The sequence below is a fragment of the Trachypithecus francoisi genome, unplaced genomic scaffold, assembly GCF_009764315.1.
Source record: "Trachypithecus francoisi isolate TF-2019V2 unplaced genomic scaffold, Tfra_2.0 Lachesis_group18, whole genome shotgun sequence".
Classification (NCBI taxonomy): domain Eukaryota; kingdom Metazoa; phylum Chordata; class Mammalia; order Primates; family Cercopithecidae; genus Trachypithecus; species Trachypithecus francoisi.
In genome coordinates, this window is record NW_022681463.1 from 9391757 (window position 1) to 9418690 (window position 26934).

Genomic DNA, 26934 nt, shown 5'->3' on the forward strand with positions numbered 1-26934 from the left:
TTGATTTTATAGATCTATTTGGGGACAGTTGACATTTATTGGTGCTGAGTCTTCAACTGATGAACAGGGTGCATTTCTCCATTTATTTAGATTTTCTGCCTCTTCTTTTGTCAGTTGTGGTAATTTCTGTCATTTGGGACATCTGTTCTTTTCACCTAAGTTGTCATATTTATTGGTATAAAGTTAATCATAATATTCCTGTATTATCCCTTTGTTGACTATAGGATTTGTAGTCATTCCCCATTTGCATTGCTGATGTTGTTACTTGTGTTTTCTCTCTTTTTTCTTGATCAATCTTGAAGAATGTTTCTGTTTTTAGAATCTTTTTATTGAATCAACCCTGAGACTTGTTGATTTTCAGTATTGTTTTCAGCCGGCTCTCTGAACGCTTTGCCCTATCAAGGAGGAAGCCATATTAGAGCTCTCTGAAATTCAGGGCCCAGGGCAGGGATTCCACTTGTCCGTGTCTAAGAGTGGTACTCTTTGCTCCTTCTAATATTGCTAGAAAGATTCTTGTCCTTGCCTATTCAGCATATCCCTGAGGTAGACTGTATTATTATTTAAAATAATGCTACCTCATTGGGGGATGGTTACTCATCAGGGGGATGGTTAAGTATCTTTTTTTGCACCGTTCATATAAGGCTTGGCTCTTCAACTTGCTTTGGCTGATGCTCAAATTTGGCAGAAGACTTAAATGTCATGAATTACCACATCTCTTTCCTCTGCCCCCAGATAGGCAATGTCTCTGATAGAAGCTACTTCCTCAACCGCGTTCCTGAAGTGAAGGTGAGATGGAGCCGTGAACTGTGGTCCCAGGTGAACCATAATGGTGAGGTAGAAAGAGAAAAGTCAAACAACAAACATTCAAACAAACAATAACAACAACAATTCTTGTTGTTAGTTTGGGATTGTTATCACAGAACCATGTAACCTATCCCAACTGCTCAGAATCACTTAATGCCCAGAAGTTCTGGGTTTTACACAGAAATGAGATTATGGGTCTTCTCACCAATTCAATGCTGTCCTTCATCTTTAGAGCAGAACTGTTGGTTTCCTGAGACCTCACTCTCTTCTGAAAACTGTCCCTAGAGTTGTCTTCTCCTTCATTGAGTTTTAAATCAAGTCCAAGAGACTGACTTGGTGACATATAATAGGATTTGAACTTCCTTGTTTTCAGCCATCTGCTAAAGTGAGCACCTGGGTTTGGAAAGAATGTTACTTCCCCAGCATAATTTAGTTTTTGGTGGAAACCAAGCCTAGAAGGTTAATCTAAAAGGGATTTCTTCGTGGAAAAGTGATGAATAAGTGAAAAGAGCAGAGTCTGATATCATTGACTTTCATGAATTCCACTGTTTTCCCACAAACACTGTACTAAGAGAGGAAATAGAAAACTTGTAATTTTTCTAGGTAAGCAGCTTCATTTATCAAAGGTAGAGTACATATTTAGTTTAAGAATAGGTTAGCTACCAACTGTTAAATGAACCAACTAATGTCAAATATTCATTACATCAAAATAGAAATTCCGAGTATGGATTTTCCATTTGCACTTTTCTTTTCCAGCAGGGACTGTCCTGTTTTGTTTTAATAAAAAAGAGTGTGCAGAAAAACAGAGTTTCTAGGAAAGTTTAAATTTTTGCTTTTCTAAATACAATGAAGGAATATGTATTCCTTTAAATGACGTAACTAGTTACAAACATGTTCTGTCTACAGGGATGTAGTACTGTTGGTCCGTGTAAACTATAATACTGGACACTATCTGGTCACTCAATCTATAGTACTTTTACTTTTATTTGACTGAAAACAAACTAAATTTTGCAATTTTCATAGTGCTTTTTTTTGGCTTTTAAAATTAGCAATTAATTCATGAAAACCATTCCTATTAATATGTATCTAATCAATATTAACATATTTACTACTTAGAGAAGAAAATTCTATTACATCTTATTAGTTTTATTTTTTCATTTCCTTGCATAGAATTTGAATGAACAGAGTGCTACGTAGGGACTGTATAATTCCTTCTGTTTTACTTAAAGTTTAAAAACACGAGATTTGGGTTCTTTTTTTTCTTGCCTTTGCTGAGGGTTTTGGTCATCACTTGCAAATGTAAAAATAAGCACTACTCTAGAGTCCTGACCTCAGCAACCCCAAGGGAGCAATAGATAATTCGAGGGGAGGCTGAGGCAGGAGGATTGCTGGAGTCCAGGAGTTCAAGATGACACGACTTAAATTACAGTTCTCACAGTCTGATGAAAATACATACACTTGTTTCTAAGTTATCAATGTCCCATAGTATTGTATATTTTAGATTGTTTTTAAATCAACGCGGCATGTTTAAAAAGATCACGTAAATCAAATACATCTGGTTATATTTTCTTCAATTTCTCCAAGATAATTTACCTTTGGATTGAGACCAACTGTTGAAATTCTATCTGAAAAAATGATTGTTTTGCATAAAGGTTATGAACAAGAGACTAGAGTGGAATATGCTACACTTTCATGTACACCATTGTTTCTCCTGTACACACTACAATAAGAGGGGAAGTTCACAGAATATAAAGCAAATAATGAAAGGAAATGCACAGAGTGGTTCCCATATCCTCACTGTAAGGCAAGTGAATGAAACAGGAAGCATGATGGCATATGATTATTTGACTATATATACTTTTGTGTGTTGAAGTGTGACATCACTTGCCAAAAGGGATTCCCTTTACTAATGACTGCAAATTTGTTTCTAGCCATTTTTAGCCTCTGTGTAATGAAAATAATAATAATAGTGTGTTCCTGTAAAATGCTTTTCAAATAAAATTACCTTTGGAGTAGGTGAAACTATGTTCTTTTTTGTCTATTGTTAAACCAGTGGCTTTGATTTCAGATACTTTAGATCCTATGGAAGCACCTACAATCAGCTTTTTTTTTTTCCCTTGGACAAAGGATAATTATTGAGCAATTACTAATATTATCATTAAGAAGTCATTAAAAGGTTTAGCTCTCATTTGAATACAAAGCCTGAACATCGCCAACCTGTTTATTTTTATTGATTCAGATGATCATCGGGGTTCTGATACTGGTTTGGCTCTGCGTTGCCACACAAATTTCATCTGCAGTTGTAATCCCCACATGTAGAAGGAGGGATTTGGTGGGAGGTGATTGGATCATGGGGGCGGTTTCTCCCATGGTATTCTCCTGATAGTGAGTGAGTTTTCATGAGATCTGATGATTTAAAAGTGCGGTGCTGCCCCCCCCACCGCCTCCTGCCACCACGTAAGATGTACCTTGCTTCCTTCTTCACCTTCCACCACGATTGTAAGTTTCTTGAGGTCCCCCCAGCCATGTGGAATTGTGAGACAATTAAACTTATTTTCTTTATAAATTACTCAATCTCAGGCAGCTCTTTATAGCAGTGTGAAAACAGACGAATACAGGATCCAACCAATTTGTGCTAATTGCCTATTTTATAGCAGGAAAACTGGGAAATGATGTTAAATTACTTGGTCTCTAATTTAGTCAGTAGCAAAGCATGGGCAATGCAGAGATACTCTGGTTTCATCTGAGGGGGCTGGCAGGACTACAACACCCCCACAAACACCAGATGTTTGGCTTCTTTAAATATGGCTTTTAGTAAATACATTCAGGTAAAATCCAGTGGTATAGAGGGGCACTGGCACAGTCTTTACCGTACCTTGTGATCACACGCACTGTGGCCTATGGCCAAACACTGAATTTCAATATTGCTTGAGGTAAGAGCAGGTGGTTTGAGGAAGGAGAAAAAAGATATATCTTGTCTAGTGGAAACAGACAGGCAGGATGAGGGTCAGAAGGCTGTCCAGGTTGTATCTAGGATAGACATAATATCCTTTTGAAAATGAAGAACTGTTACTTTATAATTCACACCAGTATTCAGGAAATCTTCCACAATTTTCTCTTCCTTTTTCTATTGTCTTGCTCGTTAACAGAGATAGTTTTGAAAATACCAGCCTGTCTTGCATTCCTAACGGAGGTTTGGGTTCTATTTTAGATAAAAACTTAAAGGGGCATTTTAAGTGCGAAGCAAGAGTAGCAAGGTGGTAACGTAGGTAATTACCCAATGTGAGAAATTCAAAAGAAGGAAGGAACCCATAAGAACAGGCTCCAGGGTTTGGCTGAGATAACTCTTGCCACTTTGAGTCTCATTCCAGTACTTTCCTCTGCTAAACTCTTGACGTTTTTTGTTTTATAATATGGCACAAGCTCTAGAGTAAAGGACTAAAGGAGACAGTGTGGTATACTGAGTTCAATTTTCAAGAAAGGAAAAACCAGTTTCAAACGAGAATATCACATTATGTGGTATTAGAATGATTTTAATTTCCCAAAGAAACGTACAAAGGGATATTTCTCCAGCCCTACACACAATCCTTACTCTGCATAATTTGTCTTCAGAATCATACCTTTCCCATTCTTGTCTCCTGTCTTCTCAGAGTGCTTCTGCTTTCAATGTTCTTTTGGCTCTGCTGTTCTAAACAGTATTCTCTGTTTTGGTTCACCTACTTCTTTTACCACAGGAAAAACGTATTCGCCCTGTATGCCACCTCTTTTCAGATAAGAGATTTTACCCTACACAAAATAACTTTGACTTTTTAGAGGAATGCTTACTTTGTAGAGTGGGGAAAATACCTTTTCTTTGGAGTGATGTGTCTGGTTTGGTGATAATACCAGCATTCATATCTTAATTATGTACTAAATTTATGCTTGTGTGAGGCCTCTCGGAGATCTAATGGGTGTGCAGAATTCCTTCTTACCATTCCAAGGCATCTTGAAATTTTTATGCACTCAAATCACCCATGTTCAAATTTACCTTTTCAGAGGAATGGGATGTAATTCACCTAATTGAAGGTCTGTTTCAGAATATGGTTCAAATTCTCACTCTCCATAAATATGCCATAACTCTAACACTCTGGAGTGATCGGGGGGACTATTTCCAATTTTGGCCAAAGATCTTGTGGCAGAGTTTGTTAATATGATTTGGAATGAACTCAATGGTCGTTGGGGTTTGTGTAAAGCCACTGTTCCATATCAATCCAACCAAATTTGCTCGAGCAAGTCCACTAGCTAAATTTTCTCCCTCTTCACTAGGCACATACAGAATATATGATTAATTTTATGGGTACCAGTAGGCACTCATTTTTCTTATAAGGGAGTCATTTTCTCAGGGACCTTTGAACTGCCTGTATTTTTTCTTTGCATTTGTGTGGTACTGACATTTTTTTCTAACGCTCAGATATTAGGGAGGTTCTTAGTAGGTGACACCATGTTCTTTTAAACAAAGAATATAAATATTTGAGACTTTTAAAATCCATCTTTGACTCATTGTTTAGTGAACATTGACACAGGATGACGCTAAACTGTAAGCTTTACAATGCCAGAGAAGTTGTGTCCCCATCTCACGGTGTAGGGACTAACATGTTGGTCCCAGGAAACACTTGTGGGGGTAAAGAATGATCATGAGAGTCCTATGCCTTTAAGACCTGATATCTCTTTATTTCCAAAGTTGATTCTGTCAGCTTGGCTGGATGGATAGGCTTCTATGTGCTTGTTCATTGTTGTTCCATACATGTCCTTGACATTGCACTTCTGTCCGGAAGGCATCTGCCCAGTAAGTAGCAACGTAGGAATCTTCAGTTAAGGGTGCAAATTAACTGCTCCCTTAAATTAGAACCAGCACAGAAGTGCTATATTTCCTTTGACGTAGCGCATCCCTTTGAGAAAACAGTATCAGGGGACTGATACTTTGTCTTAAGTATCAATGTCCCTGGTGGAACCTGGTTTAAAATACTGGATCCTCAGTTTTCAGTATAAATACATAGACTGGAGTCAGTGCCTTGAGCCAAGTTATCTTGGTAGTTATTGCTGAAGTGATCCCTGAGGAAACCAAGGTCCAGACTATATGGGGTGGTGTAAAGGATGATGTCAACACCTTGAATTAAATCTTGAAAATATATGCATGTGCTTCACCATAGAGAAAGTTCTGTTTAAACATACACGTAATATTACATTTTCTTAGCCATACAGGTGAAAATAAATAGTCAAAGATCACTCCATTCTTGAACTAATGACATTTCAGGATATGGACATACTTCTAGCTGGTATTAATTCTGTTTTCTTTTCATACATGTGCGTAAAGTAACTGGCAGTGGATTTTTTGAAATTTGTGTCAGTTTATTTGAGAGATGATGACATACACGGGTAATGGATTATTATTTCTCAAAGATGGATAAAATTTTTTAAATTTTAAATTAGAAATAAATTTCAATGTAATTCAAATGCAACCTTTTAGGTTTTAAAAATAAGATAGCATTTATGTAAAAAAAAAAAAAAACCCGTGGTGCACCATTAGTGATTTGTGTATGATATCTGGGAAGACATATGATGGTGAATGTTTCTCTTGGCTTGAAGGTGGTATCAAAACAGTTCCAACGCCAAGAATAATTCTCAGAAATGTGAGCATTAGTCAATGCATTAAAAATCTATGTATGGTAAAATTCATTTAAGAGAGACATGAGTTTTATGAGTTATCTAAATTAAGTGTTAAAATGACAAGCAGACTGAAATTTTACTCATTTTCTTTTCTTCTCTCTTTCTCTCATTTTCTTTTGTAATTCACCTGAAAGTTGTTTAAAGCAATAACTTGTTCAAGTGTGGTGGCTCATGCCTGTAATCCCAGTACTTTGGGAGGCCAAGGCAGGTGGATCACAAGGTCAGGAGTTCGAGACCAGCCCGGCCAATATGGTGAAACCTTGTCTCTACTAAAAATACAAATATTAGCTGGGAGTGGTGGTGTGCGCCTGTAGTCCCAGCTATTTGGGAGGCTGAGGTTGAAGAATCACTTGTACCTGGGAGGCAGAGATTACAGTGAACCGAGATCACGCCACTGCACTCCAGCCTGGGTGACAGAGCAAGACTCCATCTCAAAAACAAAAAAAAACAAAAACAAAAACAGGAATAACTCATCTCTTTCCATTAGAGATTCTCTCATAGAAATATTCCTACTAAATCAACTATCCTGTTGACTATATTTAGTTACCTAGGTTTTCTAATATTTTCTTTTTACAAGAAACAGAAAGATTCTTAGAGAGAATCTTTAAGATTCTATTAAACGTAAGGCCCAGATTTACTGTTAAGACTGCATAAGTGACAATTAATATATGTCCTTTGCTTACCCATACTGGAAGATAATACGATGGGAAATGGGAGCTCTTTTTTCTTGTTGATATCCTTTGGATGCTATGTTATTTCCTGAAGAAATATGGTCTTTCTCCAACTATGAACATGGAACATTTACGAGTATTTGGAAAACTTGAGCCATTAATGACATGCAGTAATTGACAATATCTTTTTAGTTTTAACCCTCTCTTTCACTATGTAATTTATATCTTAATTTGCAATTTTATGGCTCAATTTCAGCACCCATGAACCAGGAATTCTAAGAACTGCAGTCCTTAGAGGGATGCATATGACTTAAATGTTTCCTATAATTAGCCAGAAAGAATATTTCATCAATGCATAGCAGGATGGATATTACTGCACAACCTGTAGAATGGAATTGCAAACATTCCCCCTTGCACAGGGTATGGGTTGGCTGGTTATGCTGCAGCATAACCCTAGCTACAAACCTGGAAGTGGGGTTTTGATGGGTTAACTGGGAGAGGATATTCAAGTCAAGATATCTCGAGAGGAAGAGCTGTAGAGGTGAACCTGAGCCAAGCCCTGATGAGATCACTGGGAATCAAAACCTGGAGTGACCACATTCAAACACCAAATTAAAAAATAAAGAAGAAAGTCAGGCACAGTGGCATGAGACTGTAGTCCCAGTTGCTCAGGAGACTGAGGCGGGACGACTGCTTGATCCCAGGAGTTCAAGTCTAGCCTGGGCAATACAACAAGACCTCACTTCTTAAAAAAATAAAGTCAAGAATCAGAATAAAGGAATAAAGTCAAGAATCAGAATGGAACAAAGCATAAAAGAAGCAGATTGGGAACAAATAAGCAAGAGCTTAAGAAATTCCTATAAAGAGCTTATTGGGAGGGGCAGTTGAAACAAGAGCTAGCCCTCATTTGTAGTAAATGCACAGCATGCAGGGTATTGGGTTGGAATAGAGCACTGTTTCTCAACGTTGGTTGCATGTCACAATTATCTGGGGAACTTAATATATGCCCTAGTCTCACTTCTAGAGATTCCACTTTAATTGATCTGGGAAAGAATCTGGACATCAAGATTTGTGAAATGTGCCAGGTGATCCCACTGTGCAGCTAAGGTTGAGAAGCATGGCTGGCAGGACTGGAAGGAAGCCCCAGTAAAAGCATTAGCGATAGTAACAGGGGAACTAGGTAGGAAATGTAAATACAAGTTTCAGCACAACTTGCCCCAAGAAGTTTTCCTTGAGTAGCAAGCTGAGCTGGAAACCTTTGGTGATGATTTTTATACACTTTCTGTATAACTCTCACAGAATGAAACTCATGCAAAGATAGTCGTTGGGAAAAAGTTAAAAGTTTTAAGCCATGAGCTGCTGCAGCAAGGTGATCATGTTTAATGGTGTTACATGGGAACGATCGTGGCCTAATGATTTGGTTTGCTGGGAAAATCTATTTTCACTTGGGTGATTCTAAGAGAAGTTGCTCTTCTTGCTGTAGAGGTTAAAATGCTAGTGGAACAAAATACATGGGACATAGGATTTCCTGCTGCAGTACAGAGTGCCAACTTGAACTTGAAATTTGAATAAACAAAAAATACTTTTTTTAGCAGGTGTCCCTTGCAATATTTAAGGCATATTTAAATATTATTTGTTATTCATCAGAACGTCAAACTTAAATGAGGGTTCAGTTTTTGTTCTGTTTGTTTTTGTTTGTATTTTCTTAAAGTCTGGCATCCCACTGTAGGAAAAATCCCTAGCCAGCAGAGTGAGAGACATTCGGAGATAAGCCTGAGAGGTGGATACACATTCATAGGAAGTGAAACCGCTTCCCAGGGCAATAATCAATGGGTGGCAGGTATTTTGCAGTCCGTGTTCAAGAAACCCTATCTGAAAGTAACTGTCAGTGCAACAGCTCAGTATTTTAAATGATTTTTGGGTAAGTTCTCCAGCCAATGAAGGATGTCTACAGTTTGTTGTAACCTGACATAAAAAAGTAAACACTTGGGGCAGAACTGAGGTGAGACAGAAACAAAACAACAAAACAAAACAAAACAAAACACCAGCCTGGGTCACACACACACAGAAGGACCAGCAGGATCTGCAAAACTCATTGAGAAGAAAAAGAAACAGGCACAAAAGAATAGGCAAAATGAATCTATGGTGATAAAAATGAGATCAGTGGTAGCTCCCACGATGGGGAACTGTTTGGTAAATGAGCACAAGAGAAATTTCTGGAGTGAATGAATTGTTCTATATTTTGATTGGGGTGTGGGTTACAAGAATGCGCACATTTGTTAAAACTCATTAAAATGTTCATTTAAGATCTGTGAATTTCACAGCACATAAATTATGCTTCATTATAAAACAAATTTAAAAATTTGGAGGACTGTACAAGAGAGAATTGATGAATAGATTGAATTTAAATGTGGAAAACATTTCCAGTGAAGTGCCGCCAGCACCACCTCAGGCTTGTCCTAGTCTTCATTCACAGGGATCGCCGTGACAAAGACATTGTCATCAGATTTTAAGATGAAATTAAGCTGAGAGGAATGACATGCACATGAGCACTTCAAGATCCACAAAGATCTTGAAAATGAAGAAATGCGTTGAATTCTATCAGATGAAAATAGCTGGAAATAAATTTAAAGTTCCACATTTGAGGAGCGAAAGGGTGAATTTAATAAGTGTTCACAGGAATCCTTCAGAGTTGTAGTCTGGACCATGCTGTCACTTATAATCCACAGTGGGACATAATCATCATTGAAGTGCAATGTGGTCTCACACTGGGGTGTTTGAAGAGGTTCCCTAAAGAACACTCCCCCTCCCTGCTTCAACTCCTTAGCAAATGCATAGGAGAGGAGCAAGCAGGTGCAGATACAGACAGTGTCTTCACTGTGTCAAGCCTAGGTTGTAAGATTGCCTTGGGTGTGTGGTAACAATAGACCTCTATCCCTGATCTCCAGGATCTCACAGACTCACCCACACAGTTTCTGAAAGTTCTGCAGAACCACAGATGTCTCCTATGAAAACAACTCTGTTACTCCTAAGCATAACATGACAAAGGGCTTTCTCTGCAGACAGGCTGGTCTCATCAGGAGAGGAGGGGCTGAGTGAAGGCGCTCAGTTCTTTTTCCATACTCAGCAGTCTGATAAGACATACCAGCACTCAGGTGTGCCACAGGAGAGGAAGCAGAAAGGGAGACCAACAATGGTATACCCATGAATGTTGCTTGACTTTGGAGAAAATGTCAGGATGAGGGAGCGCTTGTATGATTAATGACAGGTTACCTATGAAAAACAGTGAATATATGATATTCTAAATTGACATGGCAAGTACCTCCAGCAATCTTCTATAAAACAACTCTCGAAAATACCAATTTAAAACTCTTACATTTCTTAAAAAATTCTCATCATTATATAGATGTAGCCTTCTGATTGAAAGAATATATCAATAGTTGGACTATGGAGGATGAAAGTGAGGATTTTGAATGATACAATTTTGAAGTAAATGCAACCATACTTAATTTGAATATTGATTTTAAATCCAGGATAGACCATCAAGAGGAAAAATATAATGCATTTGTTAAGAAAAGAAACATTATATTGTGAAGAAAAATATATTGTTAGTGAGATGACAGCTCCGTAGAATCAGGTTTCAGACCAATAGGGTGGTTGGTGGAAGAGAGGCATTGCTGGCCATCTTGGGAATAATGGAACTTTGACAGGCATATTTCATGTTAGTTACGGTATTACTTCTTCCTGGAAGACAGCCTCTACCCGTTCAACAGCCGAACTAGATACATATAGAGAATGGCAGGCAGTATGCCTGGCGCTGGAATACTGTACTGTAATAAGAAATAGGCTGACTGTTTTCAAAGATATTAGACTATGAAGTCAAGAAAAAATAAAATCAATAAACACTAAAAAAATCACTAATATGGCTGGATACATGGGTGTAAATTAAGATTTTATATACACGCATGCCTACACACACTCAGAAATGACAAAAAATTGATTCCCTGTGAAGTATATGGCACGCAATTGCTTTTTACTACATTATATCGTATCACACATTTGAGGAAGACTGAACACAATGAGCACAGCTCTTATCATCAGACAAAAATATGAAAGAAAGCTTAAACTGAACTTTTTTGTTTTTAAATTTTTATTTTAAGTTCAGGGGGTACACGCACAGGTTTGTTATATGGATAAACTTGCATCATGACTGTTTGTTGTACAGATTATTTTGTCACCCAGATATTAAGCCTAGTACCCAGTAGTTACTTTTCCTGATTCTCTCCCTCCTTCTAACCGCCACCTACCAATAGGCCCCAATATCTGTTGTTTCCCTCTTTGTGTCCATGTGTTCTCATCCTTTAACTCCCACTTACACGTGAGAAACTGCAGTGTTTTGTTTTCTTTTCCTGCATTAGTGTGTGAAGAATAATGACCTTCAGCTCCATCCATATTCCTGCAAAGGACATGATCTCATTCTTTTTTATGACTTCATAGCATTCCGTGATGTATATGTACCACATTTTCTTTATCTAATGTACCACATTTTCTCTATCTAATCTACCATTGCTGGGCATTTCGTTTGCTTCATTATTGTGAATAGTGCTGCAATGAACGTATGTGTGCATGTGTCTTCATGGTAGAACAATTTCTATTCCTTTGGGTATATACCTAGTAATGGGATGGCTGAGCCTACTAGTAGTTGTGTTTTTAGTTTTTTGAGGAATTTCCAAACTGCTTTCCTCAATGGTTGAACTAATTTCTACTACCATCAGCAGTGTATAAGCATTCTCTTTTCTCTGCAACTTTGCCAGCATGGTTTTTTTATTTTTGACTTCTTAATAATAGTCATTCTGACTGGTGTGAGATGATATCTCATTGTGGTTTTGATACGCTTTTTTTTTTCATAATCAGTGATGTAGAGCTTTTCTGTATGCTTGTGGTCTGCGTGTATATCTTCTTTTGAAAAGTTTTAGTTCATGGTCATTTGCCCATTTTTAATGGGGTTGTTTGCATTTGTTCCTTGTGAATTTGTTTAAGTTCCTCATAGATTCTGGATATTAGTCCTCTGTCAGATGTACAGTTTGCAAAAATTTTCTCCCATTCTGTAGGTTGCCTGTTTACTCTGTTGATAGATGCGTTTGCTGTGCAGAAGCTCTTTAGTTTAATTAGATCCCATTTGTTAATTTTTGCTTTTGTTGCAATTGTCATGAAATCTTTGCCTGTTCCTATATTCAGAATGATACTGCCTAGGTTGTCTTCCAGGGTTTTTTATATAGACTCATTTATTGTAATAATCTTCTGAACCTAAAGAAGGTGATAGGAACATTTAACTAGAAGTAATATCTTTCATAAAACTAACTTTTTCCATCTTTTCCCCTACCTCCTAAAACTAATATTGAGCTTCTTCACAACAACGCTGTTTTGATTGAGTTTACTTTGGGAGTGGGAATAAGTTCTAATTCTTTTATAGTTTTCCTCATTAAAATTTCTGATTTAGCTGTCAAAGAGTAGGTTTTGACAAATGTGATCAATGTGTACAACGTAATTAGAAAATACTAAACTCCCAAAACTATAAAGAAATCTGCGTTACCTACATGAGTTGTTCACATTAGCATTTACACAATTAAAATATTTTTTGCTAAGTTATGCATGTTCTAACAATTCATGGCATGTAGAAAGAGTGGCATAAACCTACAGGTAAATTGTGCATTTAAGAAAATTGGTAGGTATGAGAGAAAATTGGTGGTTTTGTATATTGGTGAGAAGAATATCTGAAATAAATCCGCAATCACATCTTCAATTTGTGGTTTGCTTTGTTTTATTTCTTTTTATCTTTTTTGGTGAGGCATGAGTTTGAGTTGTTTATGTATAATGTTATACTGCTTCAAAACAGAAACAGCAAGGCAACAACTAGCTCAGGATTTATAAAATGGCTGTAATTTTGCTTAATTTGTGTATATGTGATGAGTAAACATTTTCATGTATCAGTCAAGAAAACCAGCATTAGAATCTATTAAGTTTTGCTAGATATTTTTATATAAATATCAGCCCTTTAATGTAAATGGGTGATTTTTAAAGATTAGTAAAGAGTGGAGGGGACTGCAATATTTTGGAATTCTCTTTAAATTTTTAGGAAACAAACCTTATGTTATCTTATAATACTCTGAAATCATCACAGCCATTAGTCTTAAGAAAAAGTGAAAGAAAATTTATCATGGATTTCCCGCTAATGTATTCTTAAGTCAAAATTTTAACTAACATATTAAAGGAGTATTATTTTCAACAAATGTCACAGAGTTAAGTATCTTATAATAAATTGGTGTGATAGTGTATTATGCAACTATTGAAATCTCTCTTAAATAATTTAAATAATGAGAACATGTCAATGTTACTACTTTAAATCAGATTTTCGAATCTGTGCATCATAGGATGTTTAGCAGCATCCTTGGCTTTTATCCATTAGACGCTGAGAGCCATCGCCCCAGTCTTTAGGTATTGTCAGTGTCCCCTTGGAACAAAATCAGTCTTCATTGGGAACCATACTTTACGTGGGGGAAAAAAATGCATGGTTCTTTCTACTTTTGATAGACTTTTCAAGAAAAAAAAAAGAAAATTTTACAGATCTGTTAGTGGTAAAATAAGAAAGTATAAAATTGTTTATGTACTAAACTGTCTTCTGTTTTAGTTATTAATTAATTCTATGATAAAATTATCTTAAGGAGCAAACATATATTCCAAATTTAACAACCTGAAATTTAAAAATTAATTTTTTTCTTTCAACGTATTGATCAACTACTTTTGTTTTGTGCAGGAGAACCTGAAATATTACAGAAACGTGGAATAATCAAACTCATTTAACAAAGCTATGTTCTTCTTTTTTAAATGTTCAGACTGCCAATATCACCATAAAGCGACCCAAATATCAAATCTCACTCACATGTTTGTATTAGGGGACCATGGTGGTGCATTTAAATGACATTATTTCTTCAGCCTTTTCAACCTGCAACTAGTTTTGCCCTCGCTGAGGAACAGGAAAATGTATTTACTCAATCAGTTGGTAAATGCTTTTCCATACAGTTGCTAGTTTTCTCTCTTCTTTAGTTGTGCTTTCCAGAGTAAAGTTGTCCAGTCTCCTAACTTTTTAAAAATAATTCATCAATCTAGACTTTTATTATTTCAGATTTGCCTATGACCTCTATTGTATTAGTTCAATTTTTTTTCTTTTTCTTTTTCTTTGTTTTTTGAGACAGAGCCTTGCTCTGCTGGCCAGGTTAAAGTGCAGTGGTGAGATCTCTGCGCACTGTAAGCTCCGCCTCCCAGGTTCCAGCAATTCTCTTGCCCCAGTCTCCCGAGTAGCTGGGATTACAAGCACCCACCACCACACCCAGCTAATTTTTTTGTATTTTTAGTGGAGACTGGATTTTACCATGTTGGCCAGGCTGGTCTCAAACCCCTGATCTCATGATCTGCCTGCCTCGGCCTCCCAAAGTTCTGGGACTACAGGCATAAGCCACTGCGCCCGGCCTAGTTCAAGTTTTAATTCCACATTATGTAAGAATGAGGATTTTAATATATAATGGAAAAACAAGAGTAACTGCATCTTCAGTATAATAGCTAATAGTCTCTCAGCCTTTGCTTTAATAAGGTAAACATGTGTATTTACATAAGCAGTTTTTATCCTGTTTTCTTCAATCATCTTTTTAAATTAATATTTCTTTTTCTATAATTAAGCATCTAATTATTTCCTGTGAGACTAATTTGTACTTTTCTCATGCTTATCATGTTCTTTGACTCCATTTTTTTAATCCCTAGAGATCATACCACAATTAATTTTTTCCTATAATATTTTTGGAAGAAGTCCATTAATTATAAATATGGTTAAAAATGCTATATTTTTGAGTTCTGATTTTATTCTGCCGTCCTGTATCTCTTTTTCAAATTAAAACATTATAAATAATCACGAGTTTATTATAAATGTTTAAGCATTTTAATTGTTTATGGCTATGTCATAAATTTGTTTATTTACTCAACAGACATTTACTAAGCACGGGCTATTCCAAGCAAGGAGGTGCCATAGTGTCTAAAACATAGTCACAGATTTGAATGTCCAATTTTTCTCAATTTTGAAGAAAGTTTCTTCTGGTCTGTGCCATCTGATGACCACACCCTTTTCTCATTAACTAGGATTAAGTATTCGGTTTTTAAAAGTTTTAACTAAGTCTAAAGTAAAGCTTTATTCCACCTATAGTATTTTCTTTTTTTTTTTTTTTTTTTTTTTTTTTTTTTTTGAGACGGAGTCTCGCTATGCCACCCAGGCTGGAGTGCAGTGGCCGGATCTCAGCTCACTGCAAGCTCCAACTCCCGGGTTTACGCCATTCTCCTGCCTCAGCCTCCCGAGTAGCTGGGACTACAGGCGCCCGCCTCGTCGCCCGGCTAGTTTTTTTTTTTTTGTATTTTTAAGTAGAGATGGGGTTTCACCGTGTTAGCCAGGATGGTCTCGATCTCCTGACCTCGTGATCCGCCCGTCTCGGCCTCCCAAAGTGCTGGGATTACAGGCTTGAGCCACCGCGCCCGGCCCACCTATAGTATTTTCTACTTACCTGAAACATAAGTTAGTCATCATCTAATATTCACTATTTATACTATTTTTTCTCACTATCATTTTCTCACCAGCAATGAAATTGCTTAACCATCACGTGCATAATTCTAAGTCAGTGAAGCCCATGTTAACTAGGGAATTTGAGGCGAAACAAATTTTATTTTCCTCTCAATTTGCGTTGAAAGGTAAAAGAGTTATTAGTTTGAGATGTCTTAATAAGTTCATTCGCCTGACCAAGATTGGAAAAAAGAGAAATATTTTATTGTTTGTTTGCAAACGTCTTTACAGTTGAAAGAAACCCTACATATACTTATTATATGCAACTTCTTATTAATTATCTGATGTGTTACTATACATGTACTCTAAAATTAATCACACACATAAATTATTAGGTTGGTGCAAAAGCAACTGAGATTTTTGCCACTACTTTTAAGTAGCCAAAATCGCAATCACTTTTGCACCAACCTAATAGAAAAGGTACATTTTTAAGAATACACATGGAAATTTTATTTTTTACCTCACACTCCTATGATGGTTGTATGGCTTCTAGTTCCTGAGTGGATGGATTATGCATTTGGAAAGCCACTGTAGATTGTTTACTGCTTACATAAGGTGTTAGATCTCTTTACTCAGCTGTGGAATCTCATAGAAATTACTGCAGAAATCAGTAGTGAAATTGCATTATGCATTCAAAAATAGTAGCCAAATAAGTTTGTAAGAGAGTTAAATACACATACTTTATGTTGAGACTGATATTATAAGACACTCTGGTTGAAGATCAATGAGAAATCCCTCTTCATAAAAAGGTTTGCTTCCAGCTCATGACATGTACCGACCTATTTGTTCTAAACCTCCAAGGAAGTGGCAGACACCTGGAAAAAAAACATAAGCACGCATACATGGGCACACACACACACCCACCTCTGAGAGTTTTAATTAGAATCCAAGTCATCACTGCATAAGAGATATACTAATCCTTTGAGCAAGGTGTTAATTGTTAATCTCATTTTTCCTGTCTAGTAGCCTTGTATAACACTCTGTTTATAATAGGCTTCCTGTGGTAAAAGAATAGACTACTAAACCTCAATACATGTTTTCCAGTAATCATTTTAGTGGCCATGGGTCTTTATTATAGTGGCTAATCTCCATAACATCATCATTAGTGGATGAGGGTAGCTAAAATTATAGAGACCCTTTGCTCTAATTATAGACTCAGAATTGCAAATCCATTCTTTAATCAACTGTAAATGCATTGTAAAGGGAATTGTAAGTTCTTTCCAGGGAGCAATATGCATTCAAGCTAGCAGAGTAGAACCGAACAACGTAATGTGTTTGGGGAATAATAACAGAATACGCTCCTCATAGAAACTGTGTTACATATGGCTACTTGCTGGAGGAGTTGTCACCGTAAGTCATATGTTTCTAGTTCTTCTGTTTTCCAGCGTCATTACCATAGCACGGCATTAATATGCTACTTGTCCAGAATCCTCTATATTTAGTGTCAAGTATGTTCATGAATGTCTGCTTTTTCACTGTTTGCTCATTTTCTGATATTCTTAAGGGCTGAATGAGAGGAACTGTGTTTCTCAAAAACCAGAGGCCTATGAACTTAAAACAATTCTACATACTTTGTTGTTTTGGAAGCGAATTTTCCATTTCCTTTCACTGCTAGTATACAAAGACTTAAAAATCCATTGGCTTCCATGATTTCACAAATATTTTATCATTTAACGTGGAATGTGACAGATAAATTTTTAGCCTTTTGAGTCACAGGCAGCAGCTTAATTTTAATCAAATGCTAGGCAATATATGGATATTTCAAAAAATTTTTTTAACTGACTTCAGGGAATTGTAGCTAGAAATGGGCTTGTCTAGTGACTGTTATCTTATTGTCTTATAAATGATAGGATAGGAAAATATACCTTTGCATATTTCCTCATCAAAACGTAAGTAATGTTTCTAAGTTAAAATTTTCAGCAGAGGATACAAATGCAAAACTCAAAAACAGCAGTGCGAGCGTTGGGAGTCCCGCCTACAAACTCTCAAGTCTTTACTTCATCTTCAGTCCTCAATGTCTTTTTATATAAAAACAAACACCAAATAATCATGATCTTTTTCCCTCGTGAGATCTCAAGTCTCACCTGAAGAAGCTAATAAGAGAACAGATATTATTTCTGTGTTAATATTGGCCAGGTTGTTCAAATACCCAGATTTCTCAAGATCATTATTTTCCCTTAACTAAGTTCCTTACCTTCTTTCACTCTTCCCAAACCATCTTCCACCTTAGAAATTAAAATAAAGATTCATCTCAAAGCCGTCTCTCTAACCTCAACCTGCTCTTGCATTATAATTATTATCCCCCATATATTTTGGAGGTAAACTATGTTTTATGAGTAATTATATAATCTTCACTGCTGAGAAGTTTTAAAAAATCACTTATTAAATAAGTTACTCATCGTATATTAATTAAAAAATCCAACTAAGTGTCCTGTATTTTGAAATTAAATGATCATTTCTCTTCTGTTTTTGTTTGTAAGCTTTTATGTTGAGATGTTTAGGTCTTTGATTGAAATACATAATTAGAAATAAAAAGTCTCCATTTTCCAGGCAAATCCAGTACAACAAAGAATAATGGCACTCAATATTAATAAAAATTCCTGTTTAGCTTTTAGTGTTATAGTAGAATAATATCCTGCCAATTTCCCGGAAAACTGGGGGGTTCATTTATTACCATGACGTTTTGCTCTTTGCTTTAATATTACTATGCTTTCGACAACAATTTTCCTGTATTTGAATTATTACTGAAAGCTACAAAGGTTAACATTAAATATATTAACTTTTTAATGTTATTCAGCTTTTTCAGCCATTAGTCTTCCTTAGACGTCTGCCATTATTTACATAATTATTTTGTCAATCTAGCCACAGCTTTTTACCTTCAGAGTGTAATACAATGAGTGTCCATATTTCATTCTACGCCAGAAAGGCAAAGGGCTAGATGAATGGTATAAATGGTGTCCATTCATAAGGCTGCCTAAAACAGATCTTTAGCTTGGTGGGAATTTTACTTCAAATCTGCAGGAGAGCATGTGAGGCTAAAAGTGGAGAGACTTAAGACGGCAGGTAGTGAACACACAATTGTAGTCATTCGGTTTTTGGAAAACCTACATCGTGGTAGCTATAAGATTTTAATTTTTAAGTGAACCCAGTCCTCATAAAACAAGCAATGATTCCTCCAAATACTGGTGCACCACTGTTTTAATCTGAATATTACAGACTTATGCAAACATTTCCTTTTGCCCTTAGCTTTAATCGTTACTAGCTTGGATCTTCCTATGTGGTTCTTGTTCACTTTTTCTTAGTAAATATACCTGATTGTATTGAGCTGTAGCGAGGTGGCGGATATCCAGTTGGTGCCTTCTTGACATCATTAAATCACTTACTATGTTTTTGGTTATTATCTGCTGAGATGTATGTGTTTCTTGTGCACAGCCAAAGGGCCACTATGACAATGCCCCACGTTATCTCATCCTCCCAAAGCAACAGTTTTGAAAAGGCAGATTTAGAGAGGATTTTTGAAGCTTAGGTTCACTGTTTCATTTCTCATAGCACTACCACAGTAACAATGGTGTCTATTTATGTTTCGGACCCCAATGCCAATAGAAACTATGAAAATATGATAGAGTGTCTGATCCCTGCCGGATTTCTAGTCTAAAATTTCCAATCTCAGATTCTTAAATGAAATCTGACAAAAGTATGAACAAACATACTGGATTTTATGTTTTTCTTTTCATACAGTTTTAACATGTTAATTTTCCTATTTTTACTCACCTTAGCAGAAGAATGTAACTTTGAAAAACAGTAAAATCACTCAGGGGGAAAGAAAAGGTCTCTTTAGGCCAGAATTCCAATCACTCTGTGATTTCTGTCACCACTCACATCTGCTGATCTTTCTTCTCTGAAAGATTTTTGTCCTGAATATTTGTTTTAGAGAGATATTTTCTGTAACTCATTTTTAAGTTGGTAATGTTTATATCTACCAAACTAAGGAAGCTAGACTGTTTTTTTTTTTAATCCAGGAAGAAATACTATTCATTTAAAATGTTGTTCTTTCACAATTAAGAAGTATACCCTTTATATGAAATCTAGGAAGAGTGTAAGTTGATTCATTGCTTGTATTGCTTGTCATTACTATTCCATTACTGCTCTTTTACATTACGTCTGGAAAATAATATTTACTTTAAAGTGAAAATCAGGAGGATTGATTGCAATGATCTTTTCTAACACATGGCTAAATTTCACATCCCTTCATCTCCTGTCCATTTGGCCTCAACGATCCTTGTCTTACAACTTTTCCCTTAAAACCCTGCCTCTGGCCCCCACTTATCTGACTATCTATCCTCCTCCTCAAATTTATTCATGATCCCTCATCTACTTCTTTGAACTCATTCCAACTACTTCTCATGTCTCATGAACTAATTAGAAAAATTAAAATTTCTTTGGTAAGAGAAGGATAAAGCATAGCATGTCCTAAATGGAAGTTACCCTTAATACAAATATTATCAACTTTAAAATCAACACTTGCAATGCTCTCTGAAGTGTGCATCCGTGTATACGATCTTATGGAATCCTAGTAATCACTCTATGGGATATTTAACAGCATTGGAGATTGTCCATTTTTCTCCCCAGGCCATCCTCTGTTGTGTGCCCTGCGAGAAGGGGTCCTGTCTTCACCAGGTTTCCATGCAGCAGGCTTCCTGGGCTTGCTCTCCAGTGGGCATCAGGAGGAGATGTGGGATGGGTTGGGAGAGATTAGGTCAATGTCTCTAGGGGTGGCTGCTCCATTCTTTAGCCAGTGCTCCCTGCCATGTCATCTATCCTACGTAGCTCTAGTGCTTGGTGGGCTTCGCTAACACTATTACCACTGCTTTTCCATTCAACCTTGGAGTGGGTAACAATGTCCTACTGTTAATAATCTCAGAGTGTCTCTCTATTCTTCCAACCTGCACATACCTTTAGAAGTAATTCCTTTATTAGCATTTTCATTTGAATCATCTCAGGTGACTTCTACTTCCTGCTTGTACCATGGCTGACAAAAGCAGGAATGCTACATACAGAAATGTGATGTTTTTGGAAAATTTTATCCCTCTGCGTTTTTACTGCAGAGAATAACATCTGATATAACTAGATATTGTAGGCTTTTATCTCTTCCCCTCTACATGCACCTCTGCCTATTTTCTTATAACCTGAGCTAATAGAGCTCAGAGGAGTGTTAAACAAAGGAATAAAAATACCAAAATACTTTGGAATTGATATATATAATGTGTGTGTGTATATATATATGTATACATATATACATATATAAAATTTAAAACCATATCTTGTTTTTCAAAGGAACCTAGGAAATAGAAATAGGCTTATACAAGTTCCACCAAGTAGCTGGAGAACCTGAGAGTCTTGTGAGATTTGAAGACTGACTTGTTGTACACTGACAATCCCAAATATTAAAGATCTTGTCTTAAAGATGTCCTTGGAAGGCATTAGGAATTTTGGAATGTGATTTTTATCATGTCTTACATTTTCTCTACTGTGTTCATTCATTAGCCCTCTTAATTATTTTGATTTTTATTTCCTAATAATTCCATAAGTAAAAATTAACATCGAGACAATTTTGAAAGGGAAAGTAGTCCACACACTCAATTGTAATGCATACCTGGATGTGTATTTTTGATGTACCTGAAGGACGGGAAGCTTTACCTTTTTTCTCACTTTACTGTTGTTAGAGAAAAGAAGTGTGTTGTCTGTTTGCAGATGCATTTTATGACTCTTAGCCCCAGCTGGTGGTGCCCCGCCTTTGACCCAAGAGTGTTACAAGACCAATAGGTTCATATGTCCACTGCACAGTAACAGACTCACTACACTGAGACAGCAGAGTTAGCAGCAGAGAAAGAGCTTAGGGATCACATGGCACAAGTGAGAAGACAAGAGTGTAACTGCCCAGTGAGTTCTCCTTGCCCACTGCCTAGACAGAAGCAGTTTATCAAGACTGGGGAATTGCAATAGAGGAAGAGTTTAATTTATGGAGGGCCAGCTGTACAGGAAACCAGAGTTTTATTATTACTCAGATTAGTCTCTCCAAAAACCCAGGGATTGGGGTTTCTAAGGATAATTTCATGGGTCGGGAGTCGGAAAGTGAAGAGTGCTGACTGCTGATTGGTTGGGTTGGAGATGAAATTATAGGGAGTTAAGCTATTACCTTGGCCTGAGACAGTCCCTGAGTGGGGGTCACAAGCCCAGATGAGCCAGTTTATTGATCTGGGTGGCGTCAGCTGGTGCATTGGAATGTGGGGCCTGTGAAATATCTCAAGCACTGATCCCAGGTTTTATAACAGAGACTCCCAAACCATAATTTCTAATCTTATGGCTAATTTGTTAGTCCTGCAAAGGCAGTCTAGTCCTCAGGAAAGAAAGAGATTTGTTTTGGGAAAGAGCTGTTATCTTCTTCATTTCAAAGTCAAACTGTAAACTAAGTTCCTCCTGACTTTAGTTGAGCCTGCGCCCAGGAATGAACAAGGACAGCTTGAGGTTAGAAGCAAGATGGAATTCATTAGGTCAGATCTTTTACGCTGTAATAATTTTCTGTTATAATATTTTGCAAATAATTTTCTGTTATAAATTTTGGTTTCAGGAGGAGATTCTGAAATCCATCTCCCCGAGGAGTTGCAGGCCAGGGTCTTTAAGGGGATCATAGCGGTCAAGGGACTGTAGAACTGGGGTTGTTGATTGATGAGGTTAACTGGAATGAAATCGTTAGGATGTGGAAACTGCATTCTTTGGTAAATCATCTTTTCGTGGGGTCCCTCAGAACTGCTGAATCAGTGGGACCCTGCAGACCAGCTGACGTGGTAGATTCCAATTCTCCAGTCCCTTGACTTTATGATCCCCTTAAAGACCCCAGCCTGGGTCAGGCGTGGTGGCTCACACCTCTTTTTTTTTTTTTTTTTTTTTTGAGGCGGAGTCTTGCTCTGCCACCCAGGCTGGAGTGCAGTGGCCGGATCTCAGCTCACTGCAAGCTCCGCCTCCCGGGTTTATGCCATTCTCCTGCCTCAGCCTCCCGAGTAGCTGGGACTACAGGCGCCCGCCTCGTCGCCCGGCTAGTTTTTTGTATTTTTAAGTAGAGACAGGGTTTCACCGTATTAGCCAGGATGGTCTCGATCTCCTGACCTCGTGATCCGCCCGTCTCGGCCTCCCAAAGTGCTGGGATTACAGGCTTGAGCCACCGCACCCGGCCGGCTCACACCTCTAATCCCAGCACTTTGGAAGGCCAAGGTGGGTGGATCACCTGAGGTTGGGAGTTCGAGACCAGCCTGGCCATCATAATGAAACCCCATCCCTACTAAAAATGCAAAACTTAGCCGGGCATGGTGGTGCACACCTGTAATCCCAGCTATTCGGGAGGCTGAGGCAGGAGACTTGCTTGAACCCAGGAGGTGGAGGTTGCAGGGAGCTGAGATTGTGCCAGCCTGGGAGACAGAGCAAGACCCTATCTCAAAAAAAGAAAAAAAAAAAAAAATCCAGCCTGGTACTGCTTGGGAAGACGGATTTGAGGGTCTCCCTCTGAACCCACATTTACAAAAACTATAAACTTCTGAGTTACCACCCAGCCTCCAGTCAGTGCCCAGATGGCACAAAAACTTTCCATCCCATCACTAGTCTCAATTACCCATCAGTATACGTTTTAGAAACACCCCAAGTCATATGTCCTTTGAAAAGGAGGACCAAACTTTAAAAAAATTATATTTAAAAGCAAAAATGCTTAAAAGACTTTGTTGTTTTTTGATACAGGGTCTCACTCTGTCGCCCAGGCTGGAGTGCAGTGGCACGATCTCAGCTCCCTGCAACCTCTGCCTCCTGGGTTCAAGCAATTCTCTTTGCCCCAGTCTCCTGAGTAGCTGGGATTACAGGCGCCCACCACCATGCCCAGCTGTTTTTTTGTATTTTTAGTAGAGATGGGGGTTTCGCCTTCTTGGCCAGGCTGGTTTTGAACTCCTGGCCTCAAGCCATCCACCCACCTCGGCCTTCCTAAGTGCTGGAATTACAGCCATGAATCATGGCACCTGGCCTTAAAAGATTTTGAAACAGGTGTTCTTGTAACCACCCAATGGATGTATCTTGCTTAGATAGAGAAAATTTATCAAAAAAGAGGAATTACGATAGAGAAGGTGTTTAACACACGTAGAGCTGGCTAAACTGGATATTGTAGTTTTAGTATGACTCCAAAAATTCAGTGGCTACAGTTTTTCAAGGATAGTTTGGTGGGAAGGACGAATGCTTATTGGCTGAAGATGCGATCATAGGGGTGTGCCAAGTGACCCTCCTGCCCTGAGCCCGCTTCTGGGTGGGGGCCACAGAGGAGTTGCTGGTCTGGGTATGGCCATTCGGTTGTCAGAAATATAAAAGCAGGAAAAGACATCTCAAAAAGGCAATCTTAATTTCTACATTAGTGATGTTATTTAATTGGGGAAATTGCAAATCTTTATGACCTCCAGAATAATGGCTGGCAATCATTTACACCTACATCTTTGCAGAAGTCAGGCCCCTCTCACTTTCCTAACCTGGCAGATTTTCATTAGTTTTACAAAGGTGGTTTAGCTTTGGCAAGGACTATTATCATTTACATTATAAATTGAATTTCTCTCAAAGTTAGCGTGGCCCATGCCCAGGAATGACCAAGGGCAGTTTAGAGGTTAAAGGCGAAAGGTTGGTTAGATCAGATCACTTTCACTGACATAATTTTCTCCCTGTTATGATTTTTGCAAAGGCAGTTTCATCTTAGGATAAAACAATGATCCTCTTTGTAAACTAATGAATGTGGCTTTCGTCTTCATCTATGAGCATAGATAATGTGACTGTCTTCTAAATGGTAATGTGTTTTTTATGTGGATTTTGTGCATTTTAGTCAATTAGAGTTTTGGAAAGATGTACAGAGAACTCCATATTTGCCGTAATATCCACAGTCACATTACTGCAAACACTTTTGACTGTGAAATAGTTAAAATTCATTTTGTCAATGTACTGGATTTAATAAACAAATATAAATTTTTGTGATGTATTTCTGACAGTAGGATGTAAGATTTGATTTATTGATTTGTTATGGTCATGTAAAGCCAAATACCTATGGAAAATTTACAGTAATACTTAGCAATTAAGCATATTTCCTTATGATTGAGATTTTGAATTTAAGTTTATGTTCTCTTTAGTTCTTTTGCCTTTAACTTATTTTTAAACACTCATTATTCCTGTAGGTATATAAATGTAGACCTTATGATGTTAGATGTACACGTGTGTGGAAAATCAGATAGACGGGGCATATTTGCAATCAAACATCTGTTGCCTTTCTCAGGATGCATAGTAGGTTCTGTCCCAATGATAGTTGTTTTTCAGTGTCTTGGAAAGTCTAGAAAAAAGACTTTCCTCAACAGAAGATCGTGTCTTCATCTTAATCTTCACCCTAATAAACAGCAGCCCCACTTATTTGCCTTGTATTTTAAGCATACATTTCACTTCTAGACAAGAGATTATCTACTTCACTACAGAGAGATTTTAGAAAAAGCAAGAGTGATTTGGTTAAAGCGAAGAGTTGGGCAGACTGGTGTGTAAATCCTCCCCCTGATCTGACACTTTTTCTCATCCTTGGTTTTAAGGTTACCAGAGATGACGTAGGAGAACATCACGCACAGAGGCGGAGTCACACGGAAGGAGTGCAGTGTTGGCTTTGCTGAAAAAAAAAAAAAAGATTTTTCTGAAATGGGGCTCATCAATTGCTAGCTTTCCTGATGTCACTAATCAATTATTTTCAAACTCATTGGAAGTATTGTGACTTGCACTTTTTACCTTCAACAAATTCAAGACACACTGAAACTTGTCATTTGAATTTTTAATAGGTTAGGAAAAAATTCTATATTTGACGTTTTTAAGGACACAGAATTGAAAGTTTTACAAGTGACACTTGGCTTCCAGCAAAATAATCACGCAGTTGGTTATATTTCCAAACATACATCAAACATTCTTTTTTTAAAAGCCTAAGCACACGTTATTAAAAAAGACATCATTACCCCTAAGGAAGGGATTGTGCGTGTGGCTCATGTTTAAAGTCAAGGAAGCATCAGCTTTCCTATTTTGCTGTTGTTCACATGTGTCTATATTAGTAGTATTACTTTTGAACTGCAGGGTTATTTCGTCTTGATTTTGGAGATTTTTTTGTGGGGGGGGAATGTTATGGTGAAGGCATCACTTAATTTGTAAAGATTAATTTGGTTAATGCTGGATACAGGATCTCTAAAACTGACTAGCAAATACGGATTGAGCAAGGCCCCTTGTGCTGATTTACACTTTTGGGAAAGGTGATTTTCTGTTTTTATAGATTCAAAAGCATAAAGAGTAGGTCTGACATTTGTTTCTTCACTCTGATGGATCCAGAGCCTGTGCCCTAAGATGCCTCTACCCCACACTGAGGACCATGGGAGTAGAAGACCTAGGAGGCTACATTTTCGCAGAAGCCCTGGTGGGAATAAGGAGGTGCAGGATTCAACCCAAGCGCTTGGAATTTTGCTTCAATTCAGCGTAGACTGTGGCCCCAGTTATTTCTGAAACCTGAGAATTTCGGCGCTTGCTTGGCCAGTCTGTTGGGACTTGAAGCTTGAGTGAAAACTTCATAGTATGGTTTCCAAATTTGTGAAGTAAACTCTCAACTTTTCAAATATTCACTTTTAGATGGAAGGAAGGTATTATCGTGGTTATTGGAAATCAGAATTGCCGTGATGGAAATGAAACCAAGTAGGCCTCGTGATTTTTTAAGTTTTTTGTAAGGTTCCTTCAGTGCATAGAAATGCCAATTTTCAGCTTTTGAAATTTTTCAAACAAATTATAAAATGAAACATAAAATTCCTTTTTGGATAATTTATTTGAATAATTCATTTTGTGTATCTTCAAATGCATTTTCATTCTCTCTATTAGTACTAATTATCCATATAAGTGTTGATATATTTGATTAATTTCAATGTGAGAAACAATACATTGTTCTTTCATATATATTAACTTGAATTGTAATTTCATCTTTCTTTCATTTAATAAACAGAATTTACATATTATTCT

At 37.3% G+C, this 26934-nt stretch overlaps 1 long non-coding RNA gene across 1 annotated transcript in view; it reads left to right on the forward strand.

Moving 5' to 3' along the window:
* Positions 1-25596, forward strand: part of LOC117063528 — a 130070-nt gene extending 104474 nt beyond the window's left edge. The window contains exon 3 of the long non-coding RNA XR_004428974.1: positions 25485-25596. This is a non-coding gene — a long non-coding RNA (uncharacterized LOC117063528). The remainder of the gene's footprint in view (positions 1-25484) is intronic.
* Positions 25597-26934: the final 1338 nt, after the last annotated feature.